Source organism: Rattus rattus, chromosome 9 (assembly GCF_011064425.1).
Source record: "Rattus rattus isolate New Zealand chromosome 9, Rrattus_CSIRO_v1, whole genome shotgun sequence".
Classification (NCBI taxonomy): domain Eukaryota; kingdom Metazoa; phylum Chordata; class Mammalia; order Rodentia; family Muridae; genus Rattus; species Rattus rattus.
Genome location: NC_046162.1, coordinates 36372533 through 36379427, shown reverse-complemented (window position 1 = coordinate 36379427; position 6895 = coordinate 36372533). Strand labels below are relative to the sequence as shown.

Below are 6895 nucleotides of genomic sequence, written 5' to 3'. Positions count from 1 at the left end.
TTTTTTAAGATTTATTTATTTATTATATATAAGTACACCGTCACTGTCTTCAGATACACCAAAAGAGGGCATCGAATCCCATTACAGATGGTTGTGAGCCACCATGTGGTTGCTGGGATTTGAACTCAGGACCTCTGGAAGAGCAGTCAGTGCTCTTAACCGCTGAGCCATCTCTCCAGCCCTCATCAGCAATTCTTAATAACTCATATCAGGAAGCTGAGGACAAAATTGGGCATAAGAAATCAATCATCACCAGTCCAGCCGCAGTGAGAGTCACAACAGCCAGCACTGCCATTGTTCTTGTTCCCTGATCATAAAAGGTTCCTAGCTTAACTTAGAGGGTGCCATTCTGAACTTCAGATTTTTCCCTAAGATTTTCTATATAAGAGCCAGTAATAAATACATCTCAGCCTAGCTTCAGTAGCAATTTTATTTTTCCTAATGGTTTCTAAGGGTGGTGGTCATTGCTGACAATCTACATCTGTAAGTTCTTTCCTAGGGTGGTGATTAAATCATTAATCTGCTCCAACAGCAATGCCTGGAAGAGATCAAGCATTATTATTGTGAGTGCCAGAGATATTACAGCCCAGTGAAGGACCGGAAGCTCTCTTAAGGTTTTCATACGACTCTTAGATTAAGAAGGATGTGAGGGCAGCAAGCAGAGCAGAACACTTTAACAGCATGAAGTACTCAGGACATGTGGTCCTTGGTGCTGTGCCACACCAAGGCTCACCCATGTGGCTGTGGTAACCAGTGAGTCACATTCCATGAGTGCTAAAGCCACATGTCCTTTCTTCTGCATGGCCCTTGGCAATTTGTTAAATAGATACCTCAATCATTTGTTCCAGGGTTTGAGACTTAACATTCCACCATTTTGTTGATAAATGATAAGAGATGACATAATCTTCTATGACTAGTTTCTGCTGGCATTGGGTATCGTTGTTGGGGACCCAAGAAAGCTGAGATGCTAGCCAAAGTGAGGAAGAGCAGTTCCTCAAGAAGAGACTTCCCCAGTGCCCCTCCTGGTCTGCAGAAGGTCATTGTCCCTGCATGTCTATTGTATGTGTGTGCTTCCTTACTCCTAATGAAAGCCTTTCTTACCTGTTCATTCAGTCTTCTCCTGTTTACCTGTTGTGCTTGAGGTTTTCCCTACCTATAAGTTCTTTAACTGATAAGAAAATTAATCAGACCAAGACCCCTAGACAATAACAGCACTAGCCATGCCACCAATTTACACACACACACACACACACACACACACACATCTACACTTATCTGTGTTTGTATTTGATGATGAGGACCAAACCCTGGGTCTCATGTATCTCAAGTGCATGTTCTATCACTGAGCTTCACTCCTCCCCAAATATCTTCCATTTCATCCATTTCTCTCTTCTACAGATGCCACACACAGTTCAGATAATCAGAAGTGCCACACGGTTTGGACAATCAGAAGTTCTTGCCTGTGTTGCTATCATGGCTTCCTAAACAGTAAACCTGCCTTCCTTCTTGTCAGTTGTAATGGTTAACAGTGTAGGGGTGTTCTACACTGTTGCCTTTAATATCTATTAGGGGTTTCTACCCCAACTTCAGACCATGTAGCTCCCAAGTAAAAGACACAGAGAGGGGTTGGAGATTTAGCTCAGTGGTAGAGCGCTTGCCTAGCAAGCGCAAGGTCCTGGGTTCGGTCCCCAGCTCCAAAAAAAGGAAAAAAAAAAAAAAAAAAAAAAAAAAAAAAAAACCACACATGAAAAGACACAGAGACCTTTAGATAAAGATAAGCTTTAAAATACTACAGCTGGGCAGATGTCGACCCTCTAAGCTGTCTCGTCTGCTTCCCCTGTCAAAATCCCCATAAATACTTGCATCCGTCCCATTTGTGCTGTTCCTGATTCATCAGGCCAGCCCTCGTGGTCACGTGCTCACGATCCACCTACCCCATGACAGCTTTCTTCTCTCCTCGATCTCTCCTCCTTTGTCTCCTAGCTGAGACCCCCAACCCGTGAACCCTTGCTCCTCCTTGCTCTACCTTGCTCTCTTCTGCCCAGCCCAGGCTCTAGGCATCTTTATTAACCAATCAGGGGTAACTTGGGAGGCAAGGTTTACACAACAAAAGCTAGTGTGCATGGAAGTCATTCTTCTTCGGGCAACCAGATCTTGGGGTACAGAATCTAACATTTGAGTATGTAGCAGCACCAGACTAAACCCAACAGTCAGTTCCTGTGCTCAAAAGCATTCCAGGAGTCTCTCAGCAGGATAAAATTCACACACACAGGCAGACACACATTGGACTGACTACAGGTGCTCCTCGGTGCTTTTCATCTCCTGCCAGCATGTGTGACCTCTGCCCCAGGCCTTCTCACTTTGATTGCTGTGTTCCTGCCCCACCTCCCTTTTGTGACCCAAACATTCCAGGCTCGTCCTCTGTCGTACACTCAGTTAACAAGCTGTTCTTTTGCTTGGCACATTCCTTCAGGTCTTCGCCGGAGCCATTTCTTTTCTTCCTTGCCGCTCAGCTCGAGGCAGCACCTTCCAGAGCAGTGTTCCCTGGCCATTCACTGTAAAGCAGCCACCAGCATATGCTTTCCTTTTTTTTTTTTTTTTTTTTCCTGGGCTGGGGACCGAACCCAGGACCTTGCGCTTCCTAGGCAAGCGCTCTACCACTGAGCCAAATCCCCAACCCCCAGCATATGCTTTCCACAGCAACCTCCTCTCTTGCTCATTCTTGACACTAGCTGCTGTGTGAGACCCCTGATGAGTCTTACCAGTGTCTTGTGTGCCTCCTATCTGGCAACTACAATGTGAGTGTTCAGAGAATGAATATTACATTTCTCGACCAATTCCCAGAGCTCATGTTTGCCATGTAGTAACCTACTCAGACCTTGCCTTTGCCAGGAATGAGTTGCTCAGTGTTCCTGCTGTGTCTCTCCCACATAGTCACCAAACTTTGGGGAAACTCATCTTTCTTTTATGCATTTATTTGTCTTTGTCTTGTTTTGTTTCCCTGTGTGAAAAAGGACCCCAGTATAAGTCAGGGAGCGAGGAAGATGACATCTGCCCACTCTTTAGTGTGGAGAGATGGGAAAACAAGAGGGTAACCCTCATAAGGAGGAGCAGGGAAGGCCATTTAAGGCTTAGTGTCTAAAAAATGCTGAAGGAGTCTCGGTAGCCTCTGAGGAAGGCAGAGGTGGCCTTTTCAGTGAGGTCCTCTCCACTCAAGTGTCCAGAAGCACGGTCAGCAGCCACTCTACTTCTCTCTCTGGGTCACCTTCTTCCTTGTACAGATAAGAAAGCTACAAAGCTCAGAAGGCAGAGATCCACTTATGTGGGTTAAAAGTCAGCATTTACAGCAGCCATTGACTGTATCAGCAAGGCCCTCTCAGGGAAAAGGTCCCCCTGGCCAGAACTACCCCTGGAGGCCATTCACCTTCCAGAGGCAATTCAATGAGATTAAAGATTTTGCCTGACTGGTCTGCTCCGGAGTTTACACAGAAGAGAGGCTGTCGACAAAACATTTCTTCAAAGATACAGCCAACAATCCATGCATACACAATTGTGGCTTCTCTTGCTTCAGGTCTCTGTGAACAATGCTACTGTCTTGAAGAAAATCTAAGTGCTTAGAAACTGACATCTCAAATCCTTCATGGGCTCAACTGGTGCAACTTGGGGGTGCTTTGTCCAGGTGTGTCCTTAGGTCCTAGTCAGTATGCTCAAACACTAGGGTGATCTCAATGTCCGAGTTAGTTCAGGAAGTATCATAGACATCCACTAGCCATACAACCACAACACTGGGATGCTCAAAGGCCTCCAGGCTTCTCAGTAAGACCACCTCACAAACTGTGCTCGTGGGAAAGCCCCTCCCAACTCCTCTTCGGAACTCTCACACTCTTGAGAGCCACGAAGTAGTCACTGTACTATGACCTTATACACGATCCCATAGGGCACCAACACCATTTTAGCCACTGGTTCCTATAGAGGTAACCATTTTCAGAGGAAGGAATCCTTATTCCTGGCCAAGGGTTGTAGAACTGACCCTTTATCAGGGCCTGGGAGTCCATTCCTGAGGTGCCACAGACTGGGGATCCTGGGAAGCTGGGTGCTATGGGTCAGATCATAAACACAGGTCTCTTTATTTTTTTAAAGTAAGGTTTTTCCATGTTCAGCTGTTCTTGCAATGGCTGCATTTCTCCTACCTCTGAGCTGGGGATATAGGCATACATTCACACTCTCTGAGAAACTGAATCTTCAATATTAGTATGGTTGACATCTTTCCCATTTATTCTAGAATGTGATAGTCTGTCTTCAAAGGGCAAGGGGGATACTTCACATTTCAGGCAGCTGTAACCCAAAAGGAGTGAGCTCAGGCTATTACTGCTGTTAATTGTGTGGAATTCTTTTCTTTCTTTATGTGTGTGTGGTTAAGTGTGGGTGTGTGTATGCATGGGGTAGATGTATGTGTGTACATAGGGCATATGTGTGATGTGAGGTATATATGTGGTGTGTGTGTGTGTGCGCACATGTGTGCACATAGGGTGTATGGGGTGTGAGTTAAATGTCTGTTTGTATATACATACAGAGTGTGTGTATTTATGTATATGGCAAATGCATATGAGTGTGGGTGCACCTGTGTATGTTCCCATGTGTTCACATGCAGGAATTCAGGTGTCTTCCAGTATTATTTTCTAATGTTTTGCCTTGAAATAAAATCTTTCACCAAACTTGGATCTCATCTTTATAGCTAGACTGTGTAGTTCCTGTGTTGTTTTAAAAACTAAATTCCAAACTTCGATTTTACCAACTGAAGACTCAGGAGCCAGACACTGTGGTAAAAGCCTAAATACCCTTCAACTCAAAGACACCCCCCCTCCCTTTCTGTTTACTTATGTTCACTCCCTGTTAGCTGGTTCCTTGCTTTGCTTTTTGACCTATGACTGACTTTATTTAGCTCTTGGATTAAGAGGGTGTGCTAGGGCTGAGCCACACCACAGTTAGAAACAGATCCTTACAGTTCAAGATCTGGGTCTTCACCATGTGATAGTGAGAAGGCTAGACTGACTCCATGACAGGATTCAAATTGGCAGTTCAGGAGACTAGGCCTAAGAACTGGGCAAGTCCAGGCAAGCCCAGTCAAGTCAGTAACTAGGAAAAATAAAAAAAAAAAAATCCCAGCTTCAGGCAGAAACTGCTCGGCCATCAGAAACTGCCCTCTACCTGGCCTGAGGCAAGGGCAATCGGTCTGCAACAGTTTCCAGACCTCCCCAGCAGCAGTTTCCAACCCCCATTCCCCGATAATGGTTCTAGAATGTTCCTAGAGATGGAACAAGATAAAGGTTACCTACCCCAGAACTCCCCTACTATGCTTTAAATTGGGCCTGCAAGCTCGCTTGGTTGTCTCCATCTTGGAAAGGGATCCCCCAGCATGCTGGACTTCTGCAGAATAAAACACTCTTCACTTTTACTGTGTAAGTCTAGGATATCATTCTTCAGTGAATCATAGACACTTACAATAAATATTCTACAACACTCCTGGATCCTGAGAGTTCCTGGGATCCACCTGTCTCTGTTCCACCTCTCAGCACTGGGATTATAAGCATGTGCTGCCCCGCCCAGGTTTTACCTGGGTTTTGATAATCCAAATTCAGTCTCTCATGCTTATGCAGCAAGAACTTTACCCACTGAGACATCTCCCTGGCCCTTGTTGTTTTCGAGATTGAACACCCGTGGAATGCTGTAGACATACAGCATTCCCACTGACAACCAAGGGTCTCCTCCTCCACATCCTGCTATCCCATAGCTGCTGTTTTCTACCCAGAACATCCGGATTCAGGGTAGTAGTACTTAGGATGTTGTCAGACGAGATGGAGAAACTTCCATTCCACCAGTCTGGTGTTCCTACCCAATGAAAATAATGTTTTACAGTTTTCTCAGTTATCTGAGCAAAAAACTTAGTGATACTTAATCTTGATTGGATTGAGAAGCCCCTAGGACATTCGTAAAGCATACCTCCTCTTGTGTCCATGCAGGATCTTATGCAGACTATAGATTGTGAGGGAGCTAGTACAATTAATGGGTCAATCCAGTAACAGATTCAAAATTTGAATAGAGTAGAAGGAGTGACTTAGTTACAGTTTTATTGCTGTGAACAGACACCATGACCAATGTAAGTTTTATAAAGGACAAGATTTCATTGGGGCTGGCTTACGGGTTCAGAGATTCAGTCCATTATCATCAAGGCAGGAGCATGGCAGCATCCAGGCAAGCATGGTGTAGGAGGTGCTGAGAGTTCTACATCTTCATCTGAAGGAAGCCAGGAACAGACTGAGCATCCTCAGGCAGCTAGGAGGAGGGTCTCCAAGCCCACTCCACAGTGACACACTTTCTCCAACAAGACCACACCTTCTAATAGTGCCACTTTCTGGGCCAAGCATATGCAAACCATCACAAGGAGTTAGAGAAAATGGATCACAGGTGTGTGTGGTGGAGGTGCCCTTGAAGGGTGTGTCTTAGCACTGTCCCTGTCCTAGGACTCCTTTGCTTTCATAACTGCGATGAAGTGAGTATCTTTACCACATACTCTCCATCATGATGCTCTGTCTAACTACAGCCCTTGAAACAATGGAGCCAGCTGGATCATAGACTGAAACTACCCAAGCCATGAGCTGTTGGATCTTTTGTGCTGTGTATTCAGAAGCTGAGTTCTGTTACCCAGTCTAGACTGCAACCTGATCTTGGGGCACAATATTGAACAATGTACTGTAAAGAATGCTGCCCCAATAGTTCCTGATTAGTTAACAGTCATAGGCTAGTGCCAATGACTGGGCGGGAGAGAGAAGAAGGCAAGAGTGGAGATCGAGGAGGAGGTCTCAGGTAGGGACCATGAGAGGAAGGAGAGAGGAGG

At 45.4% G+C, this 6895-nt stretch overlaps 1 pseudogene; it reads right to left on the bottom strand.

Annotated features, from left to right (window-relative positions):
• Window positions 1–3212: 3212 nt before the first annotated feature.
• LOC116910273 lies at window positions 3213–4217 on the bottom strand (annotated as a pseudogene).
• Between the last annotated feature and the right edge of the window lie 2678 nt (window positions 4218–6895).